This window comes from Papaver somniferum, chromosome 11, assembly GCF_003573695.1.
Source record: "Papaver somniferum cultivar HN1 chromosome 11, ASM357369v1, whole genome shotgun sequence".
Classification (NCBI taxonomy): domain Eukaryota; kingdom Viridiplantae; phylum Streptophyta; class Magnoliopsida; order Ranunculales; family Papaveraceae; genus Papaver; species Papaver somniferum.
In genome coordinates, this window is record NC_039368.1 from 62,091,211 (window position 1) to 62,099,498 (window position 8,288).

Sequence of the window (8,288 nt, forward strand, 5' to 3'; positions counted from 1 at the left end):
GACCGAAGTTAGATTGCTAGTAGGCTAGTATCTGTAACGTCTTAATACAATGTGGTGTTCTTATGCATTTGCGGTTTCCTCATTAAAAAAATTTCTGGTGTCTGTGTTATTTCTTTTCCGCATTATATTTGTTTATATAATTAAAATATCACAGTTTGTGCGTAAGTTCAATCAATTGTGAATCCAACCTTTGGTTGTTGATTAAATTGATTGACACTTGGATATTGGTTTTTGATACCGTCCAAGTTGTTTCTTATATTAATCAGGCTCACGGATTTCTATCTGTTTGATTTGCTGATTACATTAAGTAACAGAGATACGAACTCTTTGATATATTTCTTGATTGAGCTCGCTTTATTAATTGGTGCTCTTAGAATTATATTGGATTTAGTCCATACAGATTGTTGATAGACACATTTTTGTGTCTGAATTGTCCTCGTTGTCTGTATTGTTAGAAACTCGATTTTTGTACTAATATTGTGTTTTCATGTATTTTTGGAAATAAATATTTTCGGAAAAATTGGCTCGAAAAAGTGTTAAAGGCACCCCGGGGGACATTTGCTAAACGGACCCCCGCTTTGGATAAGGGGAGGCTCAATTACTAAGGGGCACCAATGTGATAAGGGACATCCTCTTTACTATTTACAACCACCTGTTATTCGCACCCCAGTTCAGGATAGGGGCCTGCCTACTTCTTCGTTTAAAAGATTGGATTTGGCGAGAAACTCGGATTCAAACAATTTTCACCTGCATATCTGTTGTATTGATGTTGGAGAGATTCTGTCGGGATTTTCTTTGGTTTGGTAATCACTTGACGAATCAAAACAGGAGTGGTAATCAGTTCATGCATGCAAATAAAGAAAATTTGAGTTAAATCTCGTAAAACAAGGGAAGAAAAGATATCGAGCATTATGTTTGATTCTCTAGCGTTTATATTTGGGTTGTACGTGAGTATTGGGTGGATATTTACTCTGAGAATTGACTCTATCGAATCTGGAGAAATTCTACAGCTCGAAAACAGGTTTGAAAGTATCTCGGGAGATCATATGTTTTCCTGTTTGGTGTGTGGATTAACACAAGGGTGATTCAATCTAAGACAATGTCACAGCGTGTTTGGACCGTGAACTCAACATGTTGGGAGTGTGTCGACAACATCAAACGTATGAAGAATCAATAAAAGGAAATATCCCGTAAAGAAAATATTTGATTGATTACAAAGATTTTTGGGAGTTATTGGGGGCTGATTCTTCGTCCTGCTGCGTATAAAGAGATTGTTGGAACTGAGATAGAGCATGGAGAGTTTGGGGGACAAATATTGAACGAAAACAAGAAGTTGCAGACAATCACCATTGCTGCAGAGAAGAAGAAGAAGGGGAAGAACACAAAACATCATATTTAGACAGTCGCAGAAACCATTGCCTATACTTTCAAATTCAATATCTTTGTAACAATTTCTGTAACAATTATTTCGAATTAGCAACAGTCTGTTAGTGTTTCTCTGTAACAGTTACTTCTGTAACAATTATATCTGTTACAAAGGCACTGCTTTATACCTTTTCCTCTTGCAAACACCTTTTTGAGCAATGAAATCAACTTTTGAGCGTAATTCCAACATGAGGAGCTAGACCCCATCACTGGGACGACGGAGGAATCCGAATTTCATACATGGGTAAATTTATTTTATTCTTTTTTATGACTTTTGCACTTATTTTAAAATGATTTAGGATTTGAATTAATTAGTTATTATTTTATTTGATGGGTCATGCTTGCTTAAATGTTTGATGTCCCATGCTTACGATTTATAACTAATATTTTGAGAATATACCTTGGCAAAAATAAGAGCCCATGTTTTTATTTATTGAGCTATAATTGCTGAAGAATAAATAATTGAACCTTATGATATGAGTTTGGCGGAATCCTGAGTCCCAGCACCTCTCTTCATCTTGTTACCATTATTTGTATTTTGTTATTTTTAGTTTTTTTTTTTTTTTTTTTTAATTCTTACAAATCAATCTCATCAAGTCCGAGTGAATGACAACCTTTCTTACCACTATCTAAAATTCGATCAATTTTTGACGCCGTCGACGCGGACTTGTTTATAGATTTATTTGTAGGTTTCGTTTTTTATTTTTATTATTTTTTTGTTCTTTTTTTACGCGTTTTGGTATTTCTTGTTTGCTTTCAGATTTGGAGCTGATCTAAAGAAAAAGAGAGAAAGTGCTATAAAGAAAAGCGAAGCCAAAGAAGGAAAGAAAAGTGGAATCTAAAAGGAGTGAAGAAAAATATTTTGTATATAGTTATTTTATTTTATTTTTAGAAACTGTAATTAGGATTTTATTGTTGTAATTTTATTTTTTTTGGACATTTTTGGACTTTATTTTTGAAACATTGGACATTATTATTTTTAAAACCCTTAGAAGGGTTAATTTAAATAAAACTGTTGCAGGGAAGGACGGCAGTTACGATACCGTCTCGGCCCCTCAGGTTCGTACACTGACATACGAGTCGGTGACCTAGTTTCCGATGATGAATATGATGAGTAAAATCCTTGTCTCTTGATGTTTTAATTTGTCTAGGAAACTTCTTATGAGAATTTGTTTTTGTGTTTTAAGAAGGATAACTAGGGTTTGGAATAACCATTATTGTGAGTACACATGGTTATTTCCAACGTTTTTCATCTTGCAATGTTTTTAGATTTATTTATTTAAATTCTAAAGTTTATTTGGAAGATGATTTTGCAGTATTAATCTTTATGGTTTCATATATTGAAACTTGTTATGGGATATGTGTATTTGCGTCCGTGAACTGTGATTGTCCCACACGTGGTCAAAAGTTAAGTCTTTCATATGTCATTATGCAAATATTGATAAAAGACTGAATGAACTTTTGACAAACAAAAGTTAAGCCTATTATGTCATTATGCAAATATTTATGGAAGATAAGATGAAGTTTTATTTACAAAGATTAAGTCTATTATATGTCTTTATGCAAATAGTGATAAAAGATAGAACGAATCTTTGTTTTATTCCGCAGTATTGGTCTTCCCTGATCCACATCTTTATGTAAATACTGTGTGGCTCCGTAAGTTTTATTATGTTGAGCATTTCCAATTAAATTAATCATGGGTTCTCATGTGGTTAATTTAATTGAGTATTTTGGATACAAATTCATATTTCATGTGATTCGTTATTGTCCAAAGAAGTCCTTCTTTTCTTGTGAAAGTAAGGTCGCTCTTGTTGTTCCTTTGAAGATGACATTTTATGGGGGAGAGTTCTTATTTGAACTTGTTCTTAATTGACATATCTTTGTAGGGAGTGCGGCTGTGGAATATTATAGGGTTTATCTTGTATCTTTATAAACTCCTTGATGAATGCATTTAGCTTCGGCTATATGATTGCATCTAAACAAAGTTGATATGTGGTTCTCTTTTGGTCATGAAGTATCTCTATGGAAATTTCATTAGGATCCCACTACTTTTCGTACATTTGCCAATTTATATTGACAAAGAGGGGGAGAATTAATGTGTAGTTCACACTACAAATTGTATATATGATTTGAGTACAAATTGCTAGCCTCACATTAAAAGTTAGGCCAAAAACTTGAATTCTAGAACTCGTGGCCCCCGACTAATAGGAATTGAGAGTTTTGAGATCTTTTCGGTATATGTGGCCAATAACCAGATACCAAGCCTAATTGCAAAACCAAACAGATACCATGATTCGTGAGCTTGAAAGTAAAACCCTAATCTCCCATTCTGCTACCGATTTCCCTCTGCCTATTCTCCTTCGTTTTTAAAACACAAAGAAACGTCTGATGTCTCTTTTCTTCTCCCTATACTTCTTCTTCTTTGGTTTTTACAACAACATCCAAAAATGCTTTGTGTTCTTTTTAGCTTTCTTTGTTTTCTTTTCAGAAACATGCGTAGAACAAAGGAGCTTCCCGATGCTTATACGGAGTGTAATTGTTTGATTCTAATATTGTGGACTGATTTTCTTTTTGCAGGGATAAAGTAGAATAGTTAACTGAAGAAAGAAGGAATTAATCAATTGGAATACAGAATTGAAAGAATCAATCAATAAACATGGTAAATATTGGAAAGAGTCGGATATTTTGGTGTTCAATACATACCTATGGTGGATAGCAGGCTCAAAATTTTAAATACTATAAGCAATTCTACACGAACCTTTTTCCTGATGTACAATGTACATCTCAAATTTTTTAACGATGGCATTGTTCTTTTTTTAGTACGCGTGGGTCTTTCAATGATGAGATGAAAGAAATAGTTGAGATGGAAATGGCAATGAAGAGTATGTTGAAATGGGTTGAGAAGAATACGGATCTCAAGAAAACAAAGATCAACTTTACAAGCATGTCACCTGCTCATGGCAGGTATAGTAGTCAAGTTGAACTATCATTTGAGGTTAATTTTGTTTCTGAAATGGATGAAATTTAGACGATATTGAATTTAATGCATGTTTAGTACTTGAGACGAACCATATTTGCTAACACTTAACAACAAAATTACATGTCGTATTGCAGGAGTATGGATTGGGGAGGTGACAAAGATGGCAGCTGTTATAACCAAACGACTCCAATTAAAGATCCGTCTTATTGGGGAAATTGATCGCGTAAGAGCATAATGAGAGTAATCAGAGACGTGTTTAATAAAACTAAGGTACCCATTACACTTCTAAACATCGCCCAATTGTCAGAGTATAGAAAAGATGCACATACATCAATTTACAAGAAGCAATGGATTCCATTAGCAAACCCTGTAAGTTACGCCGACTGTACAGATTGGTGTTTGCCTGGATTACAAGATACCTGGAATGAGCTTTTATATGCAAAGCTCCTCCATCCTTAGTTATACCAGTCATGGCTATATGTACCTACATCATGAGTTCAATACGTATTTTTTTTTTTGCACCTTTGATAGGATGAATTTGCAGAGTTAGCTAAAATTTCAGGCTAATAATCGTAGCATTTGTATCAAAAAAGAGAACTCATACACATTTGTCATTATAAGAACTGGTTAAGATTTGTGTATCTATTGGTTCTAGAACTTTTGGTATTTCCTTGATTTTTTTAGTAGAGGAGCACAATGAAATCAAACCATTGCATCTTAGTAATCCGACTTAACTATCAAAATTTGATACTTAAACCGTAAAAGAAAAGTCAAAATCTATGCCACACACGAAACGGGGAAAGTGATCAATACCCACACTTATAAAACCTACTCAACCCCTGCCGTGATTCTATTATGAACAATGAGTAAATAAGATCTAATTGGTATTGTGATATAGGCGTTAAACAAGATTAATTCTCTTCATTTTTCTGTTATACCAGTTGTGAAGTCGACGTCATTGATAAAAAGTATCTGCTCCTTTTTACAAATATAATTATAAACCCTAGACCAAAGAAGGTCTTTTTCTTTCTGCTGTATAAATAAATCGATCTAATTTGAATCATCCACTCTGTTTGCAGGTATAAATGCATATAACTCCGAGATATTATTCCGTAAAATTCTACAGTTAGTGTTAATCAGTGCACAAAAGCCTTAATTTTGTAGTCTTTAAATTTAGTTGGGAGAATGCCTTTGTATTCGTTGAGTTTTAACTGTGACTCACCACCATAAAATAGATCGGGGGTTTTGTTAATGTGATTAAGTTGAAATGTTCATTTTTCAGCGGCGTTTGTTAATGTTTTGTTCTCAAATCTCAACTGGTCACTATTGATTGTTGTTGTTTATGCTTTGTCATTATATAATTTATCTACTCACGTTTTCGTTTTATCTTATAGGTTGCCTTCAGTGAGATTTGGAAGGGAAAATAAGAGCATGGAGGCCAATAGAATATGCCGTGTAAAGGTTTCAACTTTTTCCAGAAGCACCACGTCAGAACCGTATTTTGCCCTATAATACTTCTCTCCATGTTTTTATAGTGACCGGATTCTATTACGGATGCTCAAGTTTGAAGGTGAATGTTTGAAAATATAATTTTTCAGAACATGAATGCTTATTTTTCTATTGAACTGATATTGCTCATAGACATCTACAAGAAACGTAAACTTATGTATGCATGGTGGACCACTGAATTGAAAAACATGAACTCTGGTATACATGGTAGACTCACTCAATCACTATTAGTTTTTAGGTTACTCATTCGTGGAGGTTTCTTTTGACTTTTAAAATAAATTTGTTCAGGAAGATGCAATTTTTTTGAATGTCCCAGTTATTTTGCTGATTTTTAAATATTCTCTTGAATTGCGTTACATCAGATGTATTTCCATGTGGATAGATCACTCCACGCCACCAATGCTAAATGTATTTTCATTTGATGTTGTTCGAAGGGGGAATGATGAGATGGTAATATATAAGTCATAAGAGGTAAAGTCTGGCATTGCATGGGTACCAATGTGTTCCAATTAAGTAACGTCACTCATTCTGCAGTAGTGTATGCCCAAACGTCATACGGGCTCCATAAACTGCATGTTACTGTCACTTATGACACTAATTTTTCTTAAGAACTTCAATGAAGATCGAGAATATGAAAATTCCAAGTATTGGTGTTGCTTATGATCGAGGTTGAAGTGTGAATTATGATTAAGTTGATTGTTAAAACATTTGTTTGGCATCACATTTCGCAGATATGAAATGAATTTCATCATGCCCTATGGAACACTGCTAATGTACTCACGATAATCCCAGGTATTGTATGAATATCGACGTTATTTCTGTAAGTTGGTCTCATTTTCCTTTGTCACTGTTGCTAGATGAATTTTCAGAGTTGCCAACCACACTATATTTGGGAATTCCTGTTTTAATAACAGGTATAAAGAGATATTTGAGATATAGTTTTTCGACGATAGATAAACTTCATCCAAAAGGTATATATTGAAAGTTATTATTATTATTTTTATTTTTTGTCATGCTTTAACATATCATTTTTGTATGGGAGAGTTGGACGCGGTTAGTGTTCTTTTCCGTGGTTGTGTGATGTCTCTATGACTGCATGTATTTCCATGGATGTATTATTGTTGCCTGACTAGGAGATGGAACTGAACGACTGTTGTTTTCCACAGGTGGAAATATTTGCAAAGGTGCCACTTCTAACACTAAATGATCCTATGGTAACATGGTGAATATCTTTGGGGGCTGCATTAGAATAACATAGGAAAAAGAAATTCTTAATTACTTCCAAGTTTGTAGTGTTAGGCCAGGGTTTGATGAAGAACCGAAGTACTCAGATATCTATCCAAGTTAACTAATTGGATATGGGCTCTGGAGAAGAAGATATCATCACTGCTTAAACACTTGGTGGTTGAACAAGATTACTATTTTTTTCCAGATCCGTAATGCCTTCTCACCTTGGAATAATTTTTTTTTTTTTTTTTTTTTTTTTTTTTCTTCTATTCGATGATTTTTAGTTTTTTTTTAGACGATGTAAATATACGTGACTTTGTGGTCTATTGATTGATACGCAGATTTATCTGATGGGTAGTGTTTCTCCTGGTATACACATCTCACATGTAACATCAAACTCCAAGGTTGGGGTTCCATCATCTTTTGGGATAAACAGAAAAATTAACCCCAGAGAAATATAAAAATTAACCCCGTGCAACGCACGGGCAAGACACTAGTACATATGGTTTACGAATTATTATGTAAGGGGGAGTGGTTATCACGTGAGATGAAGTATTGACTAAGGGGGAGTGATACATATTATCATAGTATTGTCATCAAAGTTGTGATACAATTGAACTTTGATGCTGTGTAATAATACTATGACACTATATAACAATGATTGAGAGTTATTGTTTTCTCATTGTTATAGCTACGGATCTTCAACAATTATGATGCTGAGTTAAACACATTTAGAATCATTGGAGTACTTGGAAGTGACGAAGATTTCGAGTGATGTTGAAGAACCAAGGAGATCAAGCATTTGGATGAGAAGCTACAAAGTTTATTTATTTTATAATCCATATGTATTAATAGTTTTGTCACTAAAATTGGCAAGAGGGGGGGGGGGGATTGTTAGAGCACTGCTCGGTCGAACTCGCAAGCGTTGCTATCTCAAACTTGTTTGTCAAGTTTAGTTGCCAAAACTATAAGTCTTGATTTCTAGTCTACTTATAGCTAAGTCTCGTATTAGGATAGTAAGGGTAGTTTAGCTTTAGACTTCACGGCGTTCATCGAATGACGACGAAGAACTACTCAAGGGAACTTGTGGAACTTCATAAACAAAAGGTATGTGGAGACTTGAACTCATCTATCACTCAAAAGTATA

At 34.2% G+C, this 8,288-nt stretch overlaps 1 long non-coding RNA gene across 10 annotated transcripts; it reads left to right on the forward strand.

Moving 5' to 3' along the window:
* The first annotated feature begins 3,678 nt into the window (after nt 1-3,678).
* LOC113325378 lies at nt 3,679-7,646 on the forward strand. Of its 10 annotated transcripts, none has more exons than XR_003348019.1 (7): nt 3,679-4,084; nt 4,246-4,389; nt 4,540-4,675; nt 5,800-6,385; nt 6,646-6,706; nt 6,829-6,885; nt 7,081-7,475. It is a non-coding gene; the product is annotated as an uncharacterized LOC113325378 (long non-coding RNA). The 10 variants fall into 10 exon arrangements; XR_003348020.1 differs by having other exon boundaries at nt 3,680-4,084; nt 5,800-5,975; nt 6,277-6,385; nt 6,646-6,885; nt 7,081-7,474; XR_003348021.1 differs by having other exon boundaries at nt 3,686-4,084; nt 5,800-5,975; nt 7,081-7,470.
* Nucleotides 7,647-8,288: the final 642 nt, after the last annotated feature.